Below are 23,570 nucleotides of genomic sequence, written 5' to 3'. Positions count from 1 at the left end.
ATTTTCATCTTGATGATATTTAGTTTTTCTATTAACTGAATAATACACGTTTGCTGTAAAAGCTCAGAATATACAGAGAAGCCTCAGGACAAAAACAAAAACCAGCAGTCATCTAAATAAAATCCTTTTCGTTTCCTCTAATTATGACCACTCTAAGGGAAAAAAACTGTTCATTAATAGTACTTTAAAAATTTTTGGTAGCCCAAGGTTGGTTTTTTATCACCAAAGCTTATAACACAAGCTTGAGTCTTTATTGTGTTTCAGGGAATAACTATAGTAAGCACAGGGAACTAAGGATGATTATTTTAGTCACTGGCCCCTCAAAATCTCCCAGATTTCTTGTAAACATGAAGTAAAGTAAATATGCAAGTAATATCAATATGGCAACATGTCTGATATGGTTTGGCTGTGTCCCCACCCAAATCTCATCTTGAATTCCCACGTGTTGTGGGAGGGACCTGGTGGGAGGTAATTGAATCATGGGGGCAGGTCTTTCCCATGCTGTTCTCATGATAGTGAATGAGTCTCGCGAGATCTGATGGTTTTATAAAGGCAAGTTTCCCCGCACAAGCTCTCTCTTTTCCTGCTGCTGTCCATGCCACGTGACTTGCTCCTCCTTGCCTTCCACCATGATTGTGAGGCTTCCCCAACTACGTGGAAGTCCAATTAAACCTCTTTCTTTTGTAAATTGCCCAGTCACTGACTAATACAATGTCATACAGTAAACTACCCAAATAAAATCACCATTTAGCATGTTTCAGAAGGAAAAGCATTTGAGCAAAAAATGATATCAGGGAAAATCAAGGCTCATAGATGGCAAGGATAGAAAGGAGATGGGTTTGAGTGCAGAGAAACCAGTCCCTAAGAACCGACGTCCAGCAAAGGAGGAAGAATTCAAGACACATAAGAGAGAGGGAGGCAACAGACATTTAAAACTACAGTAGTTTTAAAAAGAACTGAGAATTGCTCCACTACTCCAAAGGCTGAAGAGCTAAAACCTGTGGCCTTGCTTAGGGTAGAGTTACAGTGGTTTCCCCATTGCCTCCCATAGTATTTGGCCACTTTGCTGGCAGGATTGTCTCCAGAGTGGTTTGTAGAGAGGTCTAGAGGTACACATAGAAACCACCTTCCAGTTCTTTCTTCAAAAAATAAAAGTAAAATAGGAAAGAAAACAATTCCCTGAATCATTTTCTTCATACTTGTGGCATCAAAAACCACTGTCCTGGTAGATGATGAGAGAGAGCTGGCAGCATAGAAAAGTAAGGGAGGAAAGGTGACTAAATTTCATCTCTCTGGCTTTATGCAGACAGAATGAAGAATTATTCATACACAGGAGCAATTTTTAAAAAGAGATTCTGAGAAAGAACTGACAAGCCAAGTTTGTTAAATTCGTTTTCTAAAAACAGGCATTAAAAGGTAATTATTATTTTGTAAAACTGTGTACCGTGACAGGTATTATGAATGCTGTGATGTCTATACTTGACATTACTACATAATTAAGACTAGATTATTTCACATCTTGAGAAATCACTCTCCTATTTCCTTCTCAAAGGTCATTATTTCTAAGTCATTAGTCTACAAGGAAATATTAGAGTACTTGAATAGCATATAGGAAAGGAGCTTACAAGTTTAAAGCAGATTTATTCTTTAGATGCTGCAGGAATTTGATTTACAATTGTGGACCTCTCAAAAGGCAGGAACATGCATATCTGATATCTTGACATTCTAGAATTCTACTCAAACACTTCATCTACAAAGAGTGAAAGTGAATCAATTACCTTTCTCATTTTCTGGAAGTAAAATACTTAACACCGTAAGACTATTAAATTGATCAGCAGTGCATAGCATTTCAGATACAATAAATGTATTAATAACACACTTCCAATCAAGCATATACACTTTTGGCAAAAGTCAATTCTTCCAAATATCAAAGGCTGATTTTCCCATGGTCACCCAGAGTATCCAGCTGCTGTCTTACTGCAGAAACATTGAGTTTAATAAACGCTTACTGAGGGCCAACCATGTGTCCTCTGAGTTCTGACCAAGGTATACAGATGCCATCTCTCCACATGACCAGGATCTGCATTGTCTGTGTCCTTCTTGCCTCACAGACCCACTTGCACTTCAAAAGTAATAGAATAGTCTCTGAATCAGTTCTTCTTGATGAGTTGACATACAGGTATGTTCTCACACACTTACTTCTTTCAGCATAATTCTAAAACTGTATATACATTTTTATTAAAACCTGGAAAGTAAAGAGTTTTAAAAAGAAGAAAAAAATGAGACCTTCATAGTTTGTCGTACTGAGTCAACCACAGTTAACATATTGGCATTTTTCTTTGAAGACTTTTTTTTCCTAAGTTTTTCTCACCATGATTTTAATAATATTGCATGTGTTGTTTCTGTATTCTTATTTCATGTATTAAAAGTATGTTCTGTTTTACTACATAGTTTTGCAAAACTCATTTTTGAGTAGTATTATGGACTGAGTTGTATTCCTCCAAAACACATATGTTGAAGCGTAACTCCCAGTGTGATGGTGTTTGGAGAGGGGAGTTTGGGGAGGTGATTACCCTTAGATGGGGTCCAATAGGATTAGTGCCTTGGTTCAATGCCCTCTTATAAGGGATTAGAGCCCTTATAAGAACAGATAGCTATCTCTCTTTGTCTTTTCCTTCACACTTGCACAAAGAAGAGGTCATGTGAAAATGTGTTGAGAAGGCAGCTGTATTCGCCAAGCGACGAGAACCCTCACCAGGAATTGAATGGTCTAGCATCTTGATCTTGGACTTCCCAGACTCGAGCCATGAGAGATAAATTTCTCTTGCTTAAGTCACCCGATCTGTAGCTTGAGCAGACTAAGACAAGTGGCTATATCATGTGTTGTTTAATTATTTCTGATTGTTCATAACAATACAATTAGGATGTATGTCTTCATACATAAAGTATTTTTGTGTATTCCACATTACTTCCTTTGTATAAATTCTCAGAAGTGGAATTATTTGATAAAACATGGAAACACTGACTAAATGTTTACAAATTGGTTATAACAAATTGCATACCCAAAAGAATAAGGAAAACATATCTCTGAAACCTAACAGCATTGAACCTGAAACTGTGACCAAAACTCTCTAAATTATTAGTTAGAATATCCGAACTATATTTGATAACACCCTTAAGAAAATAGGGAAGAAAATTAGGTTTATTTTCTGTTGTCTTTACTTTTTTTCTAGTCTTAATTTTCATTCTATTCAGCAGGATTCATTTTCCATCACTCTGGAAGGAAAAAAGAAACCTGAATTCCTATGCCTTCAGGTATTTAATTAATTTTTTTTCATGGAAGAAAGGTGATATCTGATAAACAGATCCTCATAAAAGAAATACTAAGTAACAACTACTGGACTCTTTGCTCATCAACTTGTATACCTTTCTATCGAGGTACCAGTGTTCCCTTTTATTCCGCCATTCCTGAGAACTGGGTGTGATATAATGTTAGAATCTCAGCTTTCAAAAGGATCTTGGGGCTATCAACCTCACATCCCATCTAATACATGCCATTCCATCTATAACATCTTCAGCAGGTATCCATTTAGTGTCAGCATGAGTACGTTCAGTGACAAGGAGCTCACTATTTCACAAGTCAGTCTAATTTACAGATATTCATCTTTGACCATTGGAAAATTGCCCTAAAAAGCAAGTCCCAAACTCTGAAACTTCTATGCATTAATGCTGGTACTGCCCTCTGACAGGATCATGAAGAACAAATCTAATTCCACTTTCACTTGATAACCCCTCAGAACTTTGAAAAGCGCTATCAAACAAGCCTTTTCCTAGGTAAACATTCTCAGTTCATCCCCTGTCCCCTGCAGCATATGCCTTTAAGTCCCACTGGCATCTTAATGGGCATATTCCTATTAGAGACAGTCATGCACCTGTAGCCCGCAGACTCGTTTTTGGTCCTTGAGTGTTTGGGAGGAAAATTAAGAAAGATGTGTGGGACGTTATTTCTTTAGTTTGGCACACTCCTCCTGTTTTCTTAAGAAGTGTTTCCTTATCTAAGTTACCTAGCGGCTTTGGGAAGTGTTCCAGTTTGTAATTTGTGTGTGAGAGGGCAGCTCCTGTCTATCATACCACCCTGAATGTGCCTGATCTCATTTGAAAGGGCAGCTCCCTTGACTGAACCCATACTGTAGATATGATGTGAACAGCCTGGAGGAAAAGAGCTACCATCTCCCTTATCCTAACTATATTCCACTAATGATTAAAACCTGTGTGACGCTTTTATCAGCTGTTTCTACCCTTTACTTTTATTTACCCTTCAGTTGTCTTCTTAATAATAACTAAAGTTCCTAAGACATTTTCTGACTGATTGGCAATCCAGTTGACTAAAGTTCTCCACTCTTTTACTTGTGCAGTTAATTTTTTGAACCTAAGCATAGAACTCTGTACATAGTACCACTGACCATCATCTTCCTAAAGTCAGTTCAACTAGGCAGAATTTTGAGGACTTTTTGGTCCTCGTTCTACCAGTTCTTCACGGGATTGTGTGGTCTGCAGACAGCCTTCTCTCTCTAGCATGTACTGATAAACTAATGAGCAAGACCAGACAGAGGGGTGCCCAGAGGCATGGCGCTGAAAACCTTTCCGTTTCCCACTGGGTCCTCCATGCTTCTTTCTCTTCTTTGAATCTTTCCTCATTCACCAAGAATTGTCACCAAGGTGTGCAAGATCTGTCCTTAAAATGACTGTCAAGTTCTCCTCCTTGTTGTCATGATTGACAGCTGTCCCTCATCAAATTAGGCCTAGAGTTGTGCCAGTAATTACCTAGCTCGGGTATCTGGCTCTTACCTCTCACATTCTCATCCATCCTGCATAACATTGCCTGATCATTTTCCTAAAATATCACATTCATCACGTCTCTTCTGCTCCTGATCTTTTAATAGACTCCAGTTAGAAATGCAGATCCCTCTGTGTAGAGTGCATGGCCTCAGTCATCTCATTCCTTCCTAACCCACCCATTGTTCTATGCAGCCTGGACTCCGATCACCGTAGGTATGTTTGCTCCTTCTCACCCCATTCCTCGCTCATGCTATTCCTTCCATCTGGAATATTCCTCAGTCTCCTTATCAACTATCCAAATCTTATCTACTCTTTAAAGGCCAGATTTCAACCTCTTTTCTCCATGTAATTTATTTGCTTTTGTTTATGTTAATCAATCTAAGTCAACTCCTAATGTCTAGATAATAATTTTTCTGTTAATATTATCACTTTATAGTTCTAGTCATGTCAAGCGTCTTCTTCTGGGCTGCAGGGAAATTTCCTCGAGGAGAGGCAATTTCATTCAATGCTTTGGTAGAAACCATTTTTCCTCAAATAGCATTAAACAGATGGTTGATGCTTGGTGAATGTTGCTGCTCTTTGGTTGACTTATTTACCTTTTAAAGGAAGGTAGTACTTAAATTCGTCACTGATCTTGGAATTTCAAGTTGAGGATAACATTTTGGGGTAATTAACCTATACCCAGTTATTCTAACAGTATTTCTGAAGAGCTGCCTACTTGCCCCCAAAACATGGGTGTTTTGGATTCAGTTCTGGCATTTATATCAAGGGAGGATGCTGCTGTAAGTTCTGGTTTTGCAAACACTGTACACAACTTCTTCTGTTTGCTAAGTAATCTCTCTCTGGGTGCTACTCTGAGCTAACTTTCACAAATGTTCATTTCACTTGTAAGTCTAGGAAGGTAAGCATTGTCTTCTTCCCTTCCCAAATAAAAACTTTAGTATTATAATAGCTTGTAGAAAGTTTCTGTCTGGCATATTAACTTAATGTCTACCATTTACAAAAATAAAATTCACCTCTCACTTTGCTTTTTTTTTTTTTCTTCAGACAGAGTCTCACTCTGTTGCCCAGGCTGGAGTGAGCGCAGTGGCGCGATCTCAGCTCACTGCAGCCTCTGCCTCCTGGGTTCAACTGAGTCTCATGCCTCAGCTTCCTGAGTAGCTAGGATTATAGGCATGTGCCACCAGGTAATACGATTTTAAGAAACAAATTTAATTCACTTAGTTATATATTTCTGTGCAGACCTGAATTCCCATTCAAAGAAAGTAGCCTGTTACAGGTAACTTTCTTTGTGTGTCCTGATTCATAGTATATTTATTTTAGCAACATCTGTAATCTATAATAGATACCATGTGCAAATTGATAATATTTTTAAGTGCTTCACAAATCCCACAGACTGCTATTCCACTCTCCCATGTCAGATATTGTTAAAATTAATTCAAAGTAGTATCACCACCCCAGAAATATATTGATTAGGCCCCCAACTTTAGGCTTTATGGCAGTGGGCTTGATGTTCTAAAAAGAGAGGAACATTGATAAGCCATACTTTTATTCTCCTGGGAAATTCTTTTTTGCTCAATTATCTTACAAGTTCACATCAATTTCTTGTTCCTCAGGTAACAGAGGAAGTTCCTAAGTTGTCTGGAGATTGCATGTCCTCACACACTAAAATCCTCTGAGCTGAATGATTCAGCTTTCACTATTGCTGTGTCTGTGGACAAAAAAGCAAAATGTGAGTCAATTCCAGGTTCCGTCACATTTGGGAGTTGCCAAGTAAAGGAAAACATAAAAGATTAATGTTATTATTCTGATTTTATTTTGTTTTGAGGAGAAGCGTGGGAAATGACTACCATACAAATCAAGAAATTCATGAAGGCAAACAGTTGATGACTGTCACCTAGCAATCTGTTGTTTTCTTTTATCCTTTCCCCAAGACATATGCCCTCTGACATAAGCATTAAAATCAAATTATACAATTGTCAGAAAACCTGTTCTCAAAGCTTTAGGGTAAAAATTGTTTAATCAAATTGTAACACAAATTGAGAAATATCATTAAAGTGATAATGCCATCCTGTAAGAATTGCTGAATCTACTTGAAGTTTGTGTTTGATTCACTCTATTCAGAATTGTTTACCTATGCAAATTACTGATATCAGTAAAGTTACTTGAACACCCACTCTGTGTTGGGTTTTGGAGACATAAAGGCAAATAGAATGTAGATTCTATTCCTGAGGAATAAAATATAATGGAGGAAACAGACATGTAACCAGTAACTTCAACCAAATCATTAAACACACTGAATGAAAGGGCAATGGGAAACACAGATTTATTTGTTTATTAATTGATGCAAGAACATCTCATTTTTATGTCAAGTTTGACATTTCAACTGGAAAGAGCTGGAATAACTTTGGAGAAGTAGTTCTTTGGGAAGGTAATACACATTTATCCGTTGGAGTTTTTATGCAGGTCACAAAGCGGCTTTATCCAGCTTGGTGCATTTTAAAGAAATATTGTTTAGGGAAGTTTCTGAAATGCCTCTTTACAGCTCTTTTGGAAATAGACTATACTGGCTGTGATTTTTGCACAAAGAACATTGAAGATAATTCAGGCAAAAAGAGCAGAAAGATCTGCACGTAGGAATCAACCACTGATACAGTGTTAAAGTGGGCCCGCATCATGCACCCATTGAGAGGTGTGGAATAAAGCAATGTTGAGCTGACCTTGGACATGATATGTGTGTGAGGAATTTTTTCTTTATTTAACTCATAAATTAGTCAAAGAAGAATTATTGGCAAGACTGCGACTTGAAGTTTTGTATTGATGAAAAAAAAGGAGGGGAGGAAATCTGGTGAACCAGATCCAGGAAGGAGATAAAACTCGAAAGAACATTAAGAAGAGAATAAATATATGTACATTTTAGTTTCTTGTCACAGAAGAAGGAACACAGGTCACAGCAACCTTTTTCACAAGTAGGTAGATCCCTCTTATGCAATTTAAGTAATCAAATAAATATTAAACCTCTTCTCTGTGCAGGGTGCTGTGGTCAGCATCCTGAGCAATACCAGAAGGAGGAAAGGTTAGCCCTTCCCCCAAGGGACGAGGCTTATTTATTGGCAGAAGATAAGATGTGCATACATGTAACAGCAATGCAAGGAAAGATATATTAATATTTATAATAAAGATACAAATAGAGCTAGAGGGAGCTTAGAGGAATATATTTATTCCAACAAGGGTTACGGCAGAATTTATGCGAAAGTCTTCTTTGGGCTTAATGATAATCATAAATTCTATAGGCATGCATGGAAAGGAAAGACACTCCAAATTAAAAAAGCATAAAATGTCTGGGTGTGATGGGTTCACGCTCATAGTCCCAGCACTTTGGGAGGCCAAGACGGGAGGATGACTTAAGGCCAGGAGTTTGAGGCCAGCCTGGGCAACACAGTGAGACCCTGTCTCTACAATAAAATAAAAACAAATAAATAGCCAGGTGTGTTGGCATGCACCTGTAGTCTCAGCTACTTGGGAGGCTGAGACAGGAGGATCACTCAAGCTCAGAAGGTCGAGGTTACAGTGAGCTATGATCATGACACTGCACTCCAACCTGGGCAGCAGAGCAAGACCCCGACTCAAAAAAAACATATGAAAAGAAAAAAGTATGAAGCATAGTTGGGGAAAAGCAAACAGCCCTATCTGAGGGCTGTACTCAGGCACAGTCGACTCATGATGCTCTCTTCTACTATAACTGCCTTTACTTTTCTCATAAAAGTTGAAAAATACCATTCTGCCATTTGTGCATTAATTTGCTAGAGTTGTTGCAATAAAGTAGCAGAGACTGGAAGGCCTAAACAACAGAAACTTAGTGCTTCACAATTCTGGAGGCAGGGTTGGCTCCTCCTGACAGCTGTGAGGGAGAATCTGTTCCATGTCTGCCGCCTGGCTTCTGGGGGCTGCTGGCAGTCTTTGTAGTTCCTTGGTTTGTAGATGAATCTCTGCCTTCGTCTTCATATGGCGTTCTCCCCATGTCTCTGTGTCCAAATGTCCCCTTCTTCTAAGAACTCTAGTGATATTGGATTAAGGCCACTCTAATAGCCTCATTTTAAGGCGATTACCTCTATAAAGGCCCTATCTTTATAGGGAAGGAAAAATTAACCTGTATGAGGATATAAAGAAGGGAAAATGACGTTTAGGCTGGCAGATAGATTCACGATATATATATATATCAAGTAGCCTTGATGTTCAACATAAAGAATAGAGACATTATTCTAGGCAATGGAGCTCCATGGCCAATGTGTACAAGGTGATAAAATTACCTTGGAATACTAAGTAAGCTTTTATATACAACTGAGATGCAAAGTTGTAATACAAATGATAAAGGTAGATGAGATTAAAAATAAAAGAGAAGTAAGAATTAAATGTTGTAAGTCTGATAAGGAGCTTGGATGTCAAAGAGAATGATTATCATTTATTTAGATTATTTTAAATTGTTTTTTATAAATTATTAAATTTATTTTATGTTATATTTATATATTATAGTTATATGTGAATTATAAATAATTCATGATATACAACTAAATTATAATAAATACAAATTAACATATATTATATATAGTGAATATGCAATAAAATGTAATAAACATACATTATTAATATAATTTATAATTATGTTATTATTACATTCTAAATATTTAGAAGATTATTTGTAAATGATTTATTTATGGGATTGAAGGAAAACTTTACTGACAGAAAGGATACTTTCCTTTAAAATCCAAGAGATGGAAAGATTCCTGAACACAGCAGGGACATCCCATGGCTAGGAGGACAGACCATTTCCCCAATCCACATCATGCAAGTAGCTGAAGCCCTGTTTTCAAACACTGTCTCCTGGGTTGGATTGGCTGTCTCCATTTCACCAACTTCTTGAAACTTAACACCTAGAAAAAAATTTTGCTCCCTCTCGGCACTGCCCCCTCTTACTCCCCCACACAGGTGTGTATGTACATACACACACACAAAGGCATGCACAGGCATGCACCCCCACACATGTGTCCATGTACACACACACACACACAGACATGCACCCACACACACTTGCATGTACACACACGGAGGCATGCAACCCCATACACGTGTGCATGTACACATACACATGGAGGCATGCACAGGCATGCACCCCCACACCCATGTGCATGTACTCACACACACACACAGAGGCATGCACAGGCATGCACCCCCACACACGTATGCATGTACACACACGCAGAGGCATTCACAGGCATGCACAAATGCACATGCCTGATGCTACATGCATTGAAATGCTAAAGAGCTACTTACAAAAAACTGGATTTATCATCATAAATAGTTTTCGGAAAAGTAGGAAAAGCAGAATGATATTTTTTCAACTTTTATAAAAGAAAAACAAAGGCAGTGTATGGTAGTAGAAGGAACATAGACTTTAGAGTCTGGCAGTCAGCCTTGTACTGAGCTCCACAAACAATTTTCTGGGTAACTGTGGACAAATGAACGAACCTTACAGACTTTGGTTAACATCTATGTAAGGTGGGGATAAATATGTTATATAGCTATTTGGAGGATTAGATGAAATAAGTTATATAAAGAATATAATAAGTTGCATATGCCTTTCATTATCCTGAATTTTAATTTTAATAACCAAAAATATTCCAGACATTTCTCCTGGTAGATTTAAACATATGCTTATGCACAGACTGACTTGCTATTTTATTCATGAGTCTAAAAAAAATTAGCTGCATAATAAAAAAAATTAGAATATCTGTATGGAAAAACACACAGCCATTGTGGGCCCGTGATAATTCTCAGCAGAACTGGCAACTATTGTTTAGGTAAAGTTTCCTTCAGTCATTTTGCAAACCTCAATGTTCCGAATTATGAGCTAACTGTTTTGGAAGTGAAAAAAATATACACTTTCATGTGAATATACCAGTGTTTGTTAGAAGGAAACATAAGGAACAATTCTAAACTTCTTATGAAGATGCGCGATATTGGGCCTGCAGAGACATACAATAGCAAGAAAGCAATGGTTTTGAAATAGGATGTAAATAAAACATCCTTCTTTTTTTCATTGCTTTTGTAGTTTTTTTGTACTCCATAATTCCAGTAGACATTTTCTGGGCAAGAGAGTTTGTCAGCAATTATTCTGTTGAGGATCTGGAAAAGAAAACAATAATTAAATACCTTCACTTATCCTACTTTATCCCTGACTCTGTAGCTAAACTTAAGCATGGATTGAAAATAAACATACCTTGAGATAATTTAATATAGAAGAGTATTGGGCCTTGTTCTTGAAACAATCTTTCAGACTATGATACAGATTAAATTCATTTATGAATACTATTTTAACTCTTTCTTCAATCTGTCTCTAACATGTTAAACAACTACTGTGGCATATTTCATGAAAAAAAAATACCATTTAACTCCTCATAGGCAGGAAATGGCAGTAAGTGAATGTGCTAATTCTGCAACATGGGAGAAGACGTGGCCTGAAGGATAATTGAGGGTGTGTAATAACACTTTATTTTTCAGACTAAACCATGTGTATGTGATCTTCCCCTGCCTCTTGCTAAATGATAGCAACAAGCTTGTGGTGGTTCAGGCCAAAACCTTGGAGCCATCCTTGAATCTGGCTCTTCTTTCATGCTCCCAGTTGGATTCATTCATCAGTGCTCATCAGCTGTATCTAGAATTTCACAAATTCTCACTGTTTATGCTGGTCCAAGCTTGGATTAGCTCTTACTCAGATGATTGCAGGAGACTTCCAATTGCCCTCCCTGCTTTAGCACTGACCCCTTCAACCTATCTTTTGCACAGTAGCTGGAGTCGTATTCTAAAATTCACTCTCTACTCAACACCCTCCAGTGGCTTCCCAGCCTCTCTTATTGGGGAGGATTTCCTAACTATCCTACGTAAAAGAACATCTCAGCACCTCCACCCCTGGGACTCTCTAAACCCCGCACCTCCTTTATTTTTCTCCGCAGCACCGTTCACAAATGTTCATCCCATAATTTTGTGTGTTTATTTGTGGGCTTAACCACCTAAAAATATAAGCCCCGTCCAGAAAGGGCCAATTTTTGCCAAAGTTACTGTTCTATTCCTGGCTCTTTGTTTCTTCTGGTTTAAATTTTCTTTTTTTTCTTTTTTTTTGGGGGGGGGTTGTTTGTGGTCTGTAGGTTCCGTGGTACTTTCTGCTGACTCCTTAGTGGATGAAACAGAAGTTTCACATTTGTCTTTTTCTCTTTTCACTCTCAGTCACCATGATTCAAATAAACTAATTCTCCTTAAGATCCCACTTTATTTTTTAACTCCAATAAATGTAATTATCAGCTGCTGAATTGTTTGACATGTTTAGGGGGTAAAAGCTTTCATTTTGTTGGCAATATAGTCTTCCACCCCCTCCCCAGTTAGGAAAAATAATAAAAGATATGTTACCCCAAAATTATACTCCCTAAAACATACTGTTTTCTATCTGTTTCTACCTATTTATTTGCATATGTTTAAACGTACAATGCTTTCTTTTACTTTCAATTTTTCTGCAACTATGTTCACTATTTAGCACCCAAAGTTTTCAGACTGAAACTCAGGCCAGTCACATCAACATTTCTTACAGTTTCTTGAGCACTTGAAGCTTGTTTGCCACCCCAAGTCTTTGTTTTCTGGGTTATTTTGTCTAATACTTTTTCAGACTGCCTGCTGGTGAGCAGGGGTCTTGGTTCTAATGCCTCCACCTTGAGGCGGATTTTACTGACCGCCGTGTCTAAAATAGTCATGCTCTTGACAATCACTCATTGTACCCACCTACCCTGCTTTGTTTTTTTCAGTAAAGCAGCCAATGTTACCTTATAAATTTAGCTGCCATTTTGTGCCCACCAGTAGAATAAAGTTCCTTTGAATCAGTGACTTTATCTACTCATGTTTCCAGCTAGGACAGTGCTGCCTATGTGGCAGGGGTTCCATACGTGTTGAGAAAAAAAGAAGTGAATGAATGAATTCCTTTGTATAGACATTAAGCTGCTAAAAGGGGGCTATAAATCCCTTTAACCTGTTGTCACTAGCTGCTTTTGGAAATACCATTGTCAGGGACAGGTTTTTGAGAGTTCTTTAACCTATGAGGCAATTTCTAGACATTTATTTTAAGTTGGGACGTTCCACTTAAGTAGCTAAATTTGAAATTAAAGAGATTAACCAGTGAAGATCTAAATTCTCATTATTGACAAAGCTACCTTGTTTTATCTTTTCTTTAAAGCTCAAGTGTTTTAAAAAAATTAATATCAAAATGTAAAATAATATCCACATTATTTAAGTTAAAATGATATTAATTGCTATTTGACATGAAGCATCATTGTATCATGAGATATTACTAAAGGTAACTCTGCAGTCCTCCTCCACCTATGCCAAATGAGGAAGGACACTGATTGTGATGCTTCTAATGGCAATTTCATTTTGCCGACATCGACCTTGAAAGCTAGTTAATGTTATTGGACTTGTCATGGAATTCCAGAAACAAACCATTGTGAATCAAACAATTAAATAGCCAATTAAAAACAAATAACAGTATTTTCGTTATCTGCATCTAAGTGTTATATGTATAACTATATCCATATTATTGAATATATATATATAACTCTATGCATATAGATACTCTCTATATATGTAACTATACCCATATATATGTGTTTGTATGTATATAACTACATCCATATTGTGGAAGATCAATCTTGCAGTTGATCAGGAAATTGCAAAATTCTCTGATCTAAGTTGGGCAAATATTTTGTATAGTCTTATTAATTCCATATCTATAGGCAGGCTGATAATGCAAGAACACCTGACAACCTAAATGATGAGAAATAGCATTGTAAATTATTAAGATCATTAAAACTGTGGAGATAGATATGCTATGGGTTTGGGTATGTGACATATGAGCAGGAGGGTATGAGGAGATGAGGGGGGGACCTGTGGTTCACTTTAGATACGAGCTTCAGTTAAGCTTAAATTAGAATCGTTTACTGACTATTATTTAGTCATTTAACCAGGTATCAGACAGAGAATTTAGTAACTATATTGAATGCCAAGTTTAGATAAAGTAAATTAATATTTTTTTCTTATATCTCAATTCTTGACAAGTTGCTTGTTTCTAAGCATAAAGAAAATAAGTATAGGCTTTAAGGCCTTAATAAATATGGCTTTAGAGTGAAGGTTGACCACTCCTCAACCATGTACCCTGGTACCTCTCGCCACACCCCAAACAACCTGCCCTGTTCCTAACTTCATTCATGCTATACCTCCCACCAAGAAAGCCCATCTCCTTCTTTCCCAGCTTTGTTTGGCTTCTTTTTAGGAAATTGAAATAATACTGTTCTGAGTTTTCAAAACTATTTGACAACTCTCACTCATTCTGCAAGACCCAGCAAAAATGCCACCTCCCCACAATACCACCCTGAGTTTCCAGGTAGCATAAGTGAGGCCTTCCTCTGGGCCCTGGACATTGTACAGATGCAGCTGCAGTGGCACAGATGAGATTCCTTAGATAAATACACATCCCTTGTGTGTTGTTTGCCCATCTGCTTCTTCCACTACACCGTAAGGTTTTGGGGTCATGCATGGATTGTGTCTGTAACCCCAATAACAAATTGGAGTTTTCTTGCTCCTCTGAGACTGGATAAACTTTACTGACCCCCATCCAACTTTGCATCCTTTGAGTCCAGGGTGCTCCCCAAAAGTCTTGAACATTACTCAGAGTTTACTCCTGCTCAGTCCCCAGTGTCTGCACTCCTCTTTCCATGTGGTTCAATAATGCTTGGCCACCCAGACCCCCCATTCCATCCATCAGCCCAAAGATGTAATAAATCAGTAATCATTAAATAGTAATATATTATATTAATATTAAATAGTAAGAAATAATAAATTATTGTTATTTATAAATCTTTAATAAGTTCATCAAGTTCCAGAGGACTTGAGGGGTCCTGAGGAGAGGATCACAAAACAATAGATCTCCTTCCACCAAATCTTTAGTCCACTGCCCCACTCCCTCCGTCTCTCTCCATCCTCGCATCCCCATTTCCCGCTCTCTCACTCTCTCTCTGCTTTTTTTTTTTTTTTAGTGACAGGGTCTCACTCTGTTGCCCAGACTAAAGAACAAGGGTGAGACACAGCTTACTGCAGCCTCAAAATCCTGGGCTCAAGGGATCCTCTTGCTTCAGCCTCTAGAGTAGCTAGGACTGCAGGCACGCACCACCATACTCTGCTAACTTTAAGACAAACAAAAAAAAATGTAGAGATGAAGTCTCACTCTATTGCCCAAGCTGTTCTCAAACTCCACATCCAGCCCCATTCCCCTTTAGCTATAGCTAGATCCACACCAGGGCTCCCCAGAGCCGATCCCCCCAGGCTTAGATGCCTTTCGATCTCAGCCTTTGCCTCTAGTAAGCCCATTCAGAAATATTTCCAACAAAGAAAACCCTCCCTTTAAGATAAACTCTCAGACTACCCAAAAAGAGAAGGTTTTTTTTTTAATCTCAATTATACATTGTATCCATCTTTGTCATGAGCATAGGATCAATAAGTTTATAGATGTTTAAAAAATAATTTTATTCACTATAATTGTCCCAGTTATCTTGGTCCCCGATCAATTTCAGGTAACTTTAGGAGTCTTCTATTTTAGTTATCCTTGGTTGTGACTGGAATGACTTCGTTGATTTGTGAGCTATTTTGATTTTGCTTTTGTCCTTTCCAGAATTCTCTTCAGGTCAGAAGAAGAAAAAAGATTATTTGAAAGTCATTTCTTACTTAGGAAATATTTCTGTAAAATAAGTGAAAATTTTTTTTGAAAGTTGAAAATGACAAAATTCACCTTTCAATTTTATCATCAGGATCTTATACTAACAGAACTATGTAGTTGGAATGAATGAAAAAACAGAAGTCTCTGTAAGCTGGGGTATTTCTAGCTACTGAAAATACTTTACATTTTAACAAGTGTCTGTTGCTAGCATTTAAAAGAATATAAGCATAATGCCACATTTCCTCGAATACTTGCGTTGCAATCTTAAAAGCTATTTCCATTAGAAATCTGAGAACAGTGATAAATCTATTTGGTAAAGACTGTATTTTGTAAACCCCAAAGCACTAATAAATAGTGTTTCTCTTTAATGAAAAGGTCCAATGTTTCATCATGGACAAATACCCACATTTTATGGAGTAGAGATGGTCTGTTATCCCCAGGGTTATCCCCTGACCATATCTGGACTATTTCATTACTCCTCTGCAGTGGAATTTGATCATAAAGTAAAAAGACATATTTTTGTCCTTTTAATTTACCCAGGATTTAAACACAGGTACGATACAGCGACAAGTTAATCAGAGATGTGTTTGGCCTTTTAAATCCCCTTCCAATCCTTGACACAGGGCCAGAAGCCAGTGCCTAAAAAGGAAGTCCACACGGGCAACACAAACACTGCCCGCTAATCCCGGGCACAATCTGCTTCTGCAAAGACTGTGTAAATGTACTTCATGGGCATTTCTGTGCAGTAGAAGACAAGAGCATAAAGTACATTAAGTACATTAAGTGGGAGGCAGCTGAGCAAAATAAAGTGAATTCCGAATTGGAAGTCAGAGATCTGAATTACAGTTCCAGTTATACTGTTTATTATCTGCACACCCTTAACCAAGTCATTTCTGAGTTCTGGGTGTCCATTCCTTAATCTGTAATTATGGATGACACTATTTGCTCTGTAATTATACTGTCGATTCTCTAGGGATGGTTGATATCTTGTTCTTCCTTTCCATCACAATTGTGCCTGACCCATTGCTCATCAAAGGCTTTTTGAGGAATTAAAATAGGTATGTTGTGGGGCACAAAATAAAATAATAAACAGAACAAGCTCCAAATAAAATGTAGAATGCTGAATGCAACTGTAATCTTATTCTGTTTACTGCATTATTGAAGATGCATTGCTTCTTCCACAGTTTGCACAAACACCAACATCACATTGATGAGAAGCATCCCTCTATGTTGGGCTTAGTTATTCTATAGCTCCCATCACAGATCTCCATGGACAGAGAATTTTGCATTTCCCTATATCATACTGTTATGTCAGCCACAGCTGGGGTGACCACTTGTCCCAGTTTGCTGGAGACCTCTGCAGTTTACCTCTGTTGCTGAGGCACAATTATGATTACTCTCTTTCACTAACAAACATGCCTTAGTCTGGATGATAAATTGTGTGATCACCTTATTTAAGTATTAAAAAATGATGTTCCATTAAATTGTTTTATGGATGAGGGACAAAACATAAGCCCAGAGAAATGTATGTACCTCTTTAAGGTTTTAAGCCCTGTTCTTTAAACCAGACATGATGTTAATACGGCAGATTTCTTTCATATCATTTGGGTAATTCATCTGTGTATGCCTAACCAGCAATGCTTACAAAATTAGAAGATGTCTCTCAAGGCCTTAGTTCTTAGACTTAAAACTGCTTTTTGCTTGCCTGCGGGAAACCCAGCCTTCTATTAGTTTTCCCATCTGAAGAACTTCTGGAAATTTCCAGGATCTTCATTCATTAATTCAATAAATACTCACAGAACTAGCACAGCCAGCATGCCATGAGCTCCTGAGTGTGCAGTGGTAAACAGGAATGGACAGCCTTGGCCCTCATGGAGCTCGTCATCTAAAGAGAGAAACAGGTATTAGTAATTTTATAAACAAAAAGCTGCTCTTCTGATACTGCACCTAACTCACAATGCTTCAGATAAAAGGTGGCAGTGGAGAGTGCTCTGAGAGCACCTGATAGTGAGATGTGAGCTGGTCAAGAATGCTCAGGGGAAGTTTCTTCGTGGAAGGTCCAATTAAGCTGAGACCCGAAAGGTAAATCAGAGTTACTTGGGTGAGGAGGGATGAGCAGAGGCAGAAGACAGCTTGTGCCAAGGCCCTGCGGTAGAAGGGTGCACAGGCACAGGACGGGGAGGAGACAGGAAGGACAGAATTTGCACAAACACATAACACAGCAGGAAGGGAAAGCCTAGTGGAAAATGAGGCTGCAGAAGTAGCTGAAGAGGTAGGGAAGAAATTCAAGTGTTTTAAGCCAGGGGTGATACAATCAGAATTGTGCCTAGAAAATATTAGCTCAACTCAGTTGTGAAGAATAGACTGAGGGGCAGGAGAACCAGAGTAGGTGAGGTGACAAGGAAGGAGGCAAAATTTGATGAGTTTGGGGATTTTAGATGCCTGATGTCTTGAATGACCTAAGTGGACAGTTGTACTGTGGTAACTACAGCATGTGAGAGAGATGTGAGAGAGACATGGCATTGCATGGGATGAAGATTTTGCCAATAGTTTAAGCTGAGAAAGAGTACTGTGGAAAAACTTGCTAAAAGGTAGACAAATGAAAAGAACCCAGAAAAGAAAAGACCATGGAGGTAAGGGGGAATTCAGGGAATGATGATGTCCTGAAGCCAGGGAAAGAGTGAATTAAAAGACAGGAGTGGCTAACAATATCAAATACCACAGATTAAGTGAGTAAAAACTGAAAAGGACCCATTAGGTTTATCAACTATGAGGTTACTGATTACCTTGGAAATATCAACTTCAATGAAGAACTGTTAAGGATTAAAGGCATATTTAAATTGGTTAAGAGCAAATGATTGGGTACACACTACATATTTTAAGTAGTTAGAACATAAAAGGACAGAGGGCACTATAACTAGAAGAGGAAATAGGCTATGCACAAGAATTTTTGTCGATGATTTTGTTTGTTTTGTTTTGAGAAGGCGTGTGTGCAGTGGTGTTCTGATAAACCAGGCCTCCAGAGGAGAAATAAAAGCTCTAATTTGTAGCTATTACAGATGACCATGGCGTAAATACCCTCACCATGGCTGGAGTAAAACTGTCATGGAAGAATGCAGAAGGCATTCAGAATACCTTATTGAATGCAGATTTGAGAAGATACCTACAATTAGCTATCAGCTCCAGTGCACCACCACATAGAAACCAATGGGATGGGAGAGGTTGAAGGTTTGTGTGAGAAGTGGGATTGCTAATAAAACAGATAAAGAGGGAAGAAGGTAGGATCCAGAGTAAAAGTGGGAAGATTAGTTTTGGATAAGAGAAAAGATATCTCTTCTAATGAGTTGGGTGGCAAAGAGTTAGGCTGGAATCAGTTCATAGGGAGGAAAGGTCATTGAGTTAATTCTCACTTCACAGGCTATTTTACCTGTAAATTAGGACAGGAGGGCTTTGCTGAGAGTGAGGGACTGGCAGTTGGTACATAATGTTGGATTGGAAGAAACAGTTAAAGCTTGAAAGAAAAGGAGATGTGGAAGGAAATTTGGACAGTGTTGAAGTCCTAGTGATGTTGAAGACCAGGGCTTTGTACCAGTACCATTCTGCAGAGTCACATGAAGTTAACCAGAATGTAGCAACCCAGGTGTATGAAAACAGACATAAAATAATTGCATTGATCTTGGGTTGAAATTTTGGAGGAAAATGTGGAGGGACGACAAGAATTCACGCGAGAAGTGGGTACTAACAGGAGGATGTTTGAAGTGATAGGCTATGATGTCTAGGTTAAAGAGAGAAGAAAGTAGAGCCAAAGGGAGCTTTTAGAAGTAAAGAAAGTGATGCTTTTAGGAGATTTGAGATATGAATGAGGTTGTAGAACCGATGGAGTGGAAATACAAAGTCGGTAGAGTTGAAAAGTTGGTTGGCGCTGTTTAGAGAATAACTTCACAGAGTGAACAAGTATAGAGGTGGCCAAGTTTGGGGTCTCCATGATTGTGACTGGCTGAAGCAGAGTGGAGGTTCAAAAAGACTATTGTAGTGAATAATAGGGAGCTATAAAGCAGGTGCTGGTTGATAATCGAAAAGAGCATTGACATCATCCAGGATCTTGGGTTGGATATTAAGACTTTAAGCCATGTACCAAAGCCTTTGTTAAATGTAGAAGGCTTCACTGGGACTCCAGCCATTCACAGGGAGAAATGATGTTTACAGCTAAACAGTGTGACTCTCAAAAGAGCCTTTTTTTGCAAGAGAGTGAATAAATAATATTTTTAATTTGGTAATAAGGAAAGCTAACCAGTGGGTCCTAAAATAGGATTAAAAAAAGAAGAGGAAGAGGGGAAGGGAGAAGAAGGGAAAGGAAAGAAGAACCTAAACTTTAAATAACCTTGCTAGAAGAAGGGAGGGGCCCAAACGTAGCTCAAGGGGAGCAGGGATGTAGCTCTCTGACAAAATGAGAATGTACAGGAGGGTTCATTTGGTTTATTTGTATGTGTATTTGGTTGTTTGGCTTTGTTTAGATTTGTTATTAATAGTTTGTTTTGATTTTAACCATCCATATGGCATATTTGAAGAATACTTGTTCCAGATAATAGTTATGAGATGACATATTAAGGGACAATAATTGAAATGTCCTCAATGCCAGAAAAACAAATGTTCTCAATCACTTCCAGTTTTTTTTTTTTTTTGCATGAATAAAGTTACCATGAGTACATTTTCCAAAAAAGAAAAAGTTCAAATGTAAGATCTGAGTTGAATTGTGAGCTTCTCTAACGGTATTCTTGGATTCATTTCTCAACTGCAAAAGATTGAGATCCTGAATAAGGCTTATGGGTGTATTAAAACTGTGCCCTTGCAGAGGAAGTAGCCTTGAATAGTTATTGGCTTTGAAAGCAACCAGTTTTGTTGACTTAATTATGCTGGTACCAGGAAAGCATAGAATAGATCCTGTTGATAACAAGAGCCATGCTGGACATTAACAGTTTCACAGAGAGTAGTGGGGACCATTTCTTTGGAATAAAGTTGAAACATGTTTCTTAATAGACAACTCTCTCAGCATTATAAAATCCTGATACAGAACTCAAGGAAAGACACACACACACACACACACACACACACATGATTTTTATCGTTGTTATGTTAGTAAATAATGACTAATGTGGTTTTTGGTTGTTATCAGTTGGTTACGGATTGGAGTTAACATTTCATCAGATCTGAGCAATAACCTATGTGGTAAAGTCCTAGTGTGGCAGGAATTTGGGATTCAAGGGGGGTGCTTATATAATCTGCTTTCTTAAGGTAAGGTTTGCTCTTTTATGCTACCTGTCATTTCTGCCTTAAACAATGTCCGGGAAATTCAGCCACACACAACAAAGAACCAGATCCCTCATTTCGGTTCTATCCTTCCTCCTCTAGAACTGACATTCCTTGGGGCCGTGTCCTCAAGTGACGTGTCCTGCTCTAGCTAAATGGCAGTAATCTGTGTTTGACTCCAGCAGTTTATCAAGCTATGTCATTTTATGCCATGTCAGTTTATAGAGAGTGGCCCAAGATACAACAGGATAGGGAAGCTGAGTTTTCTATTTGTCTACTTCATTGAAAACATGATTTTGTTTACTGACAAGTAAATGGTATAGGTGTAAGGAAAGAGTAGCAACTACCATATTATTTTGCCAGAATCCTCATGTTACCGTTTCAAAAAATGCCAAGAAAGATGACAGTGCATGTTATAACATCCCTTACAAATAATAGCAAAGCTTTAATCAACTGATACACAGACACACTCAGGATTGAAATGCAACCTACTAGGGTGAAACATGACAAGCGGTTCATTGAACACTGCGCAGAAGGTAAATGAAGTGTATATTTTCCAATCACAACTGGAATTTTAAGTGAGTGAAATGGAATAAACTCAGTTTGGAATTTGAAATAAATTCACCATGGAATGTGTCTTAGAGACCAAGGTTTACACTAGCGCTATACAAACTCCTCAGCGTGAAACATGACACAAGGTGAAATGTTCCTGGCATCTTAGAGTCAGATACTGACTTCTGAAGGACCAGGGCAAAGACATTTCATCAAGAGCTATTTGTTTCTAATTGGGGAAGAAAATACAGATGTTTATATAATACTCTGGGTCAGGAGTAATATTCCACCTGGTACATGGAGTTTTGTACACTTTTTCAGAGGTGGTATTTCTAGCTGAGTGTTACCAGTAAAACATTTTCATCAAATTTCCATTCTTTTTTTTTTTGAATCCTGCTTGCATAGTTCTAAGGAGTGTCATAGCTCACACATAGTGACACTGATTAGTAAAAATAAGAAGTGATTGAAGAAAACACAAGGAAAGAATCAACTTGAAGTCATTCAGAAGTAACCACTAGTAGCAATTTAACTACCCTGTTGCCAAAGCTCTTTTCTTAAATTAACAGATCCTCATGAGCTAGTAAGTTTGCAGGGGAGTCATAAAGAGGAACAGGCATTATACGCAAGGCTGAAGAAGCAGTTGGTAACTAACAGTACATCTTTTTCTAAGGTAAGTTTAAGGTCACAAAAAGACTTAATGTACAGAGTTGAAAAACTTACATATTTCTTAGAAGCTTAGAAGTTATGAGTTTAGTTGGGGCTCCAGGAAGATGCAAGATGCTAGACTCCAAAAAATAAGAGAGAGGTCCAGTGTAGAATAACACTATAGATTAAAGGAGGACTCAAGAGTAGAGGAAAAACTTAGCAAAATACAGGGCTATGAGTTAGGTGTTCCTAGTTAGAGTCTGAGTGTCCGGAAATGATGAAATGGGTGAGCTCCAGGAATGCAGGATATGTGAAATTGGTAATCAGATCTACTGGTTTGCTTGTTCTGAGTGTATCATTAGGGTTTTTGGGGACTGGTGTTAGTGGTGTTGGCAGAATTAGTCCCCTGCTCTTGGTTATACTTGTCCACTTTAAACAGTAGCTTGTAGTTATTTAGCCCTCATTTGCATTCAGGTAAAACCAATATAGCACCCTATAATTCAGCAAATATTTGTTTTCCTGGCAGTATTACAGTTTCAGGGGGCAGTTCTAAGGTGCTTACAGTTTCCACTGCTTGGAGCTTTCTGTATATTTATCCTTGGATTAGACTCAAAGTAAGCTGATTTTATCAAGCCACCGGGTAATTCTGACCATTTCATCTGGCGATTTTAGTACGGTATTGTTGCAGCTGACCTGTATACGTAAGGAATTACTGGGTCATCAGCTCAGGGGAATGTCTTTTGATTATGAACACATTTTCAGCATGTGTCCACTGAAGGTAAGGGGCAAAGAATTGCACGATCTACTTGAATGCCTGTTTAAATAGATAAAAGTGGGATTTTGGGCACGGCCTGGTTATATCTTCTTAAACGTAAGTAGTAGAGCCGCAACTCAGCGTAGCAACTAGAGATCTTTTGAACAACTGAACATTCAGATGAAGCAACTATGTCCTTCAAACCACATCCTTCCTGCTGCCTGTGGGAAAGGGGTGATATTTGCGTTGAGCTCTGAGCACATGCAGAATAGATCTGTGTGTATTTCCACAAATAAAAGGACATTGTGTGTGTGTTTGGCACCTGGGATGGCAAAAGCAGTTAATTGCTTCCGAAAGCTTTGTTCCAACCCAGGGATCGGCAGGATTTTTAAGCACTGAACTAGGAACTGGGCACTAAAAATACTTATGCAGAAGACCTATGATAGCAGTAAGTTTACGGAGCAGAGCTAAGACTTGCAAACCGTGTTGTATCTGTGTCTTTACTTACTATGGTTGAGAGGAAAGGATTTAACACGCTGCGTTTCCAACCTGCAAAGTAATAAGCCGTGTTGTAGTAACATTTTGAGATATTGTATGTTGTGTTGTTTATATGAGGATCATTCAGAATATATAGAATATAAGTATATGTTTTTCTAAAACAAAAAA

At 38.2% G+C, this 23,570-nt stretch overlaps 1 protein-coding gene and 1 long non-coding RNA gene across 10 annotated transcripts in view; one reads left to right on the top strand and one right to left on the bottom strand.

Annotated features, from left to right (window-relative positions):
- CHRM3 (cholinergic receptor muscarinic 3) overlaps positions 1-23,570 on the top strand; it is a 523,502-nt gene that overhangs the window by 302,229 nt on the left and 197,703 nt on the right. The window lies entirely within an intron of this gene.
- Positions 10,388-22,393, bottom strand: LOC130540776 (uncharacterized). The gene is made up of 3 exons (XR_008954773.2): positions 22,226-22,393; positions 17,444-17,531; positions 10,388-11,022 (listed from the first exon to the last, which is right to left on the bottom strand). It is a non-coding gene; the product is annotated as an uncharacterized LOC130540776 (long non-coding RNA).

The sequence above is a fragment of the Pan paniscus genome, chromosome 1 (assembly GCF_029289425.2).
Source record: "Pan paniscus chromosome 1, NHGRI_mPanPan1-v2.0_pri, whole genome shotgun sequence".
NCBI classification, from domain to species: domain Eukaryota; kingdom Metazoa; phylum Chordata; class Mammalia; order Primates; family Hominidae; genus Pan; species Pan paniscus.
The sequence above is the reverse complement of the archived record's forward strand: the minus strand, read 5'-3'. Positions and strand labels throughout refer to the sequence as shown.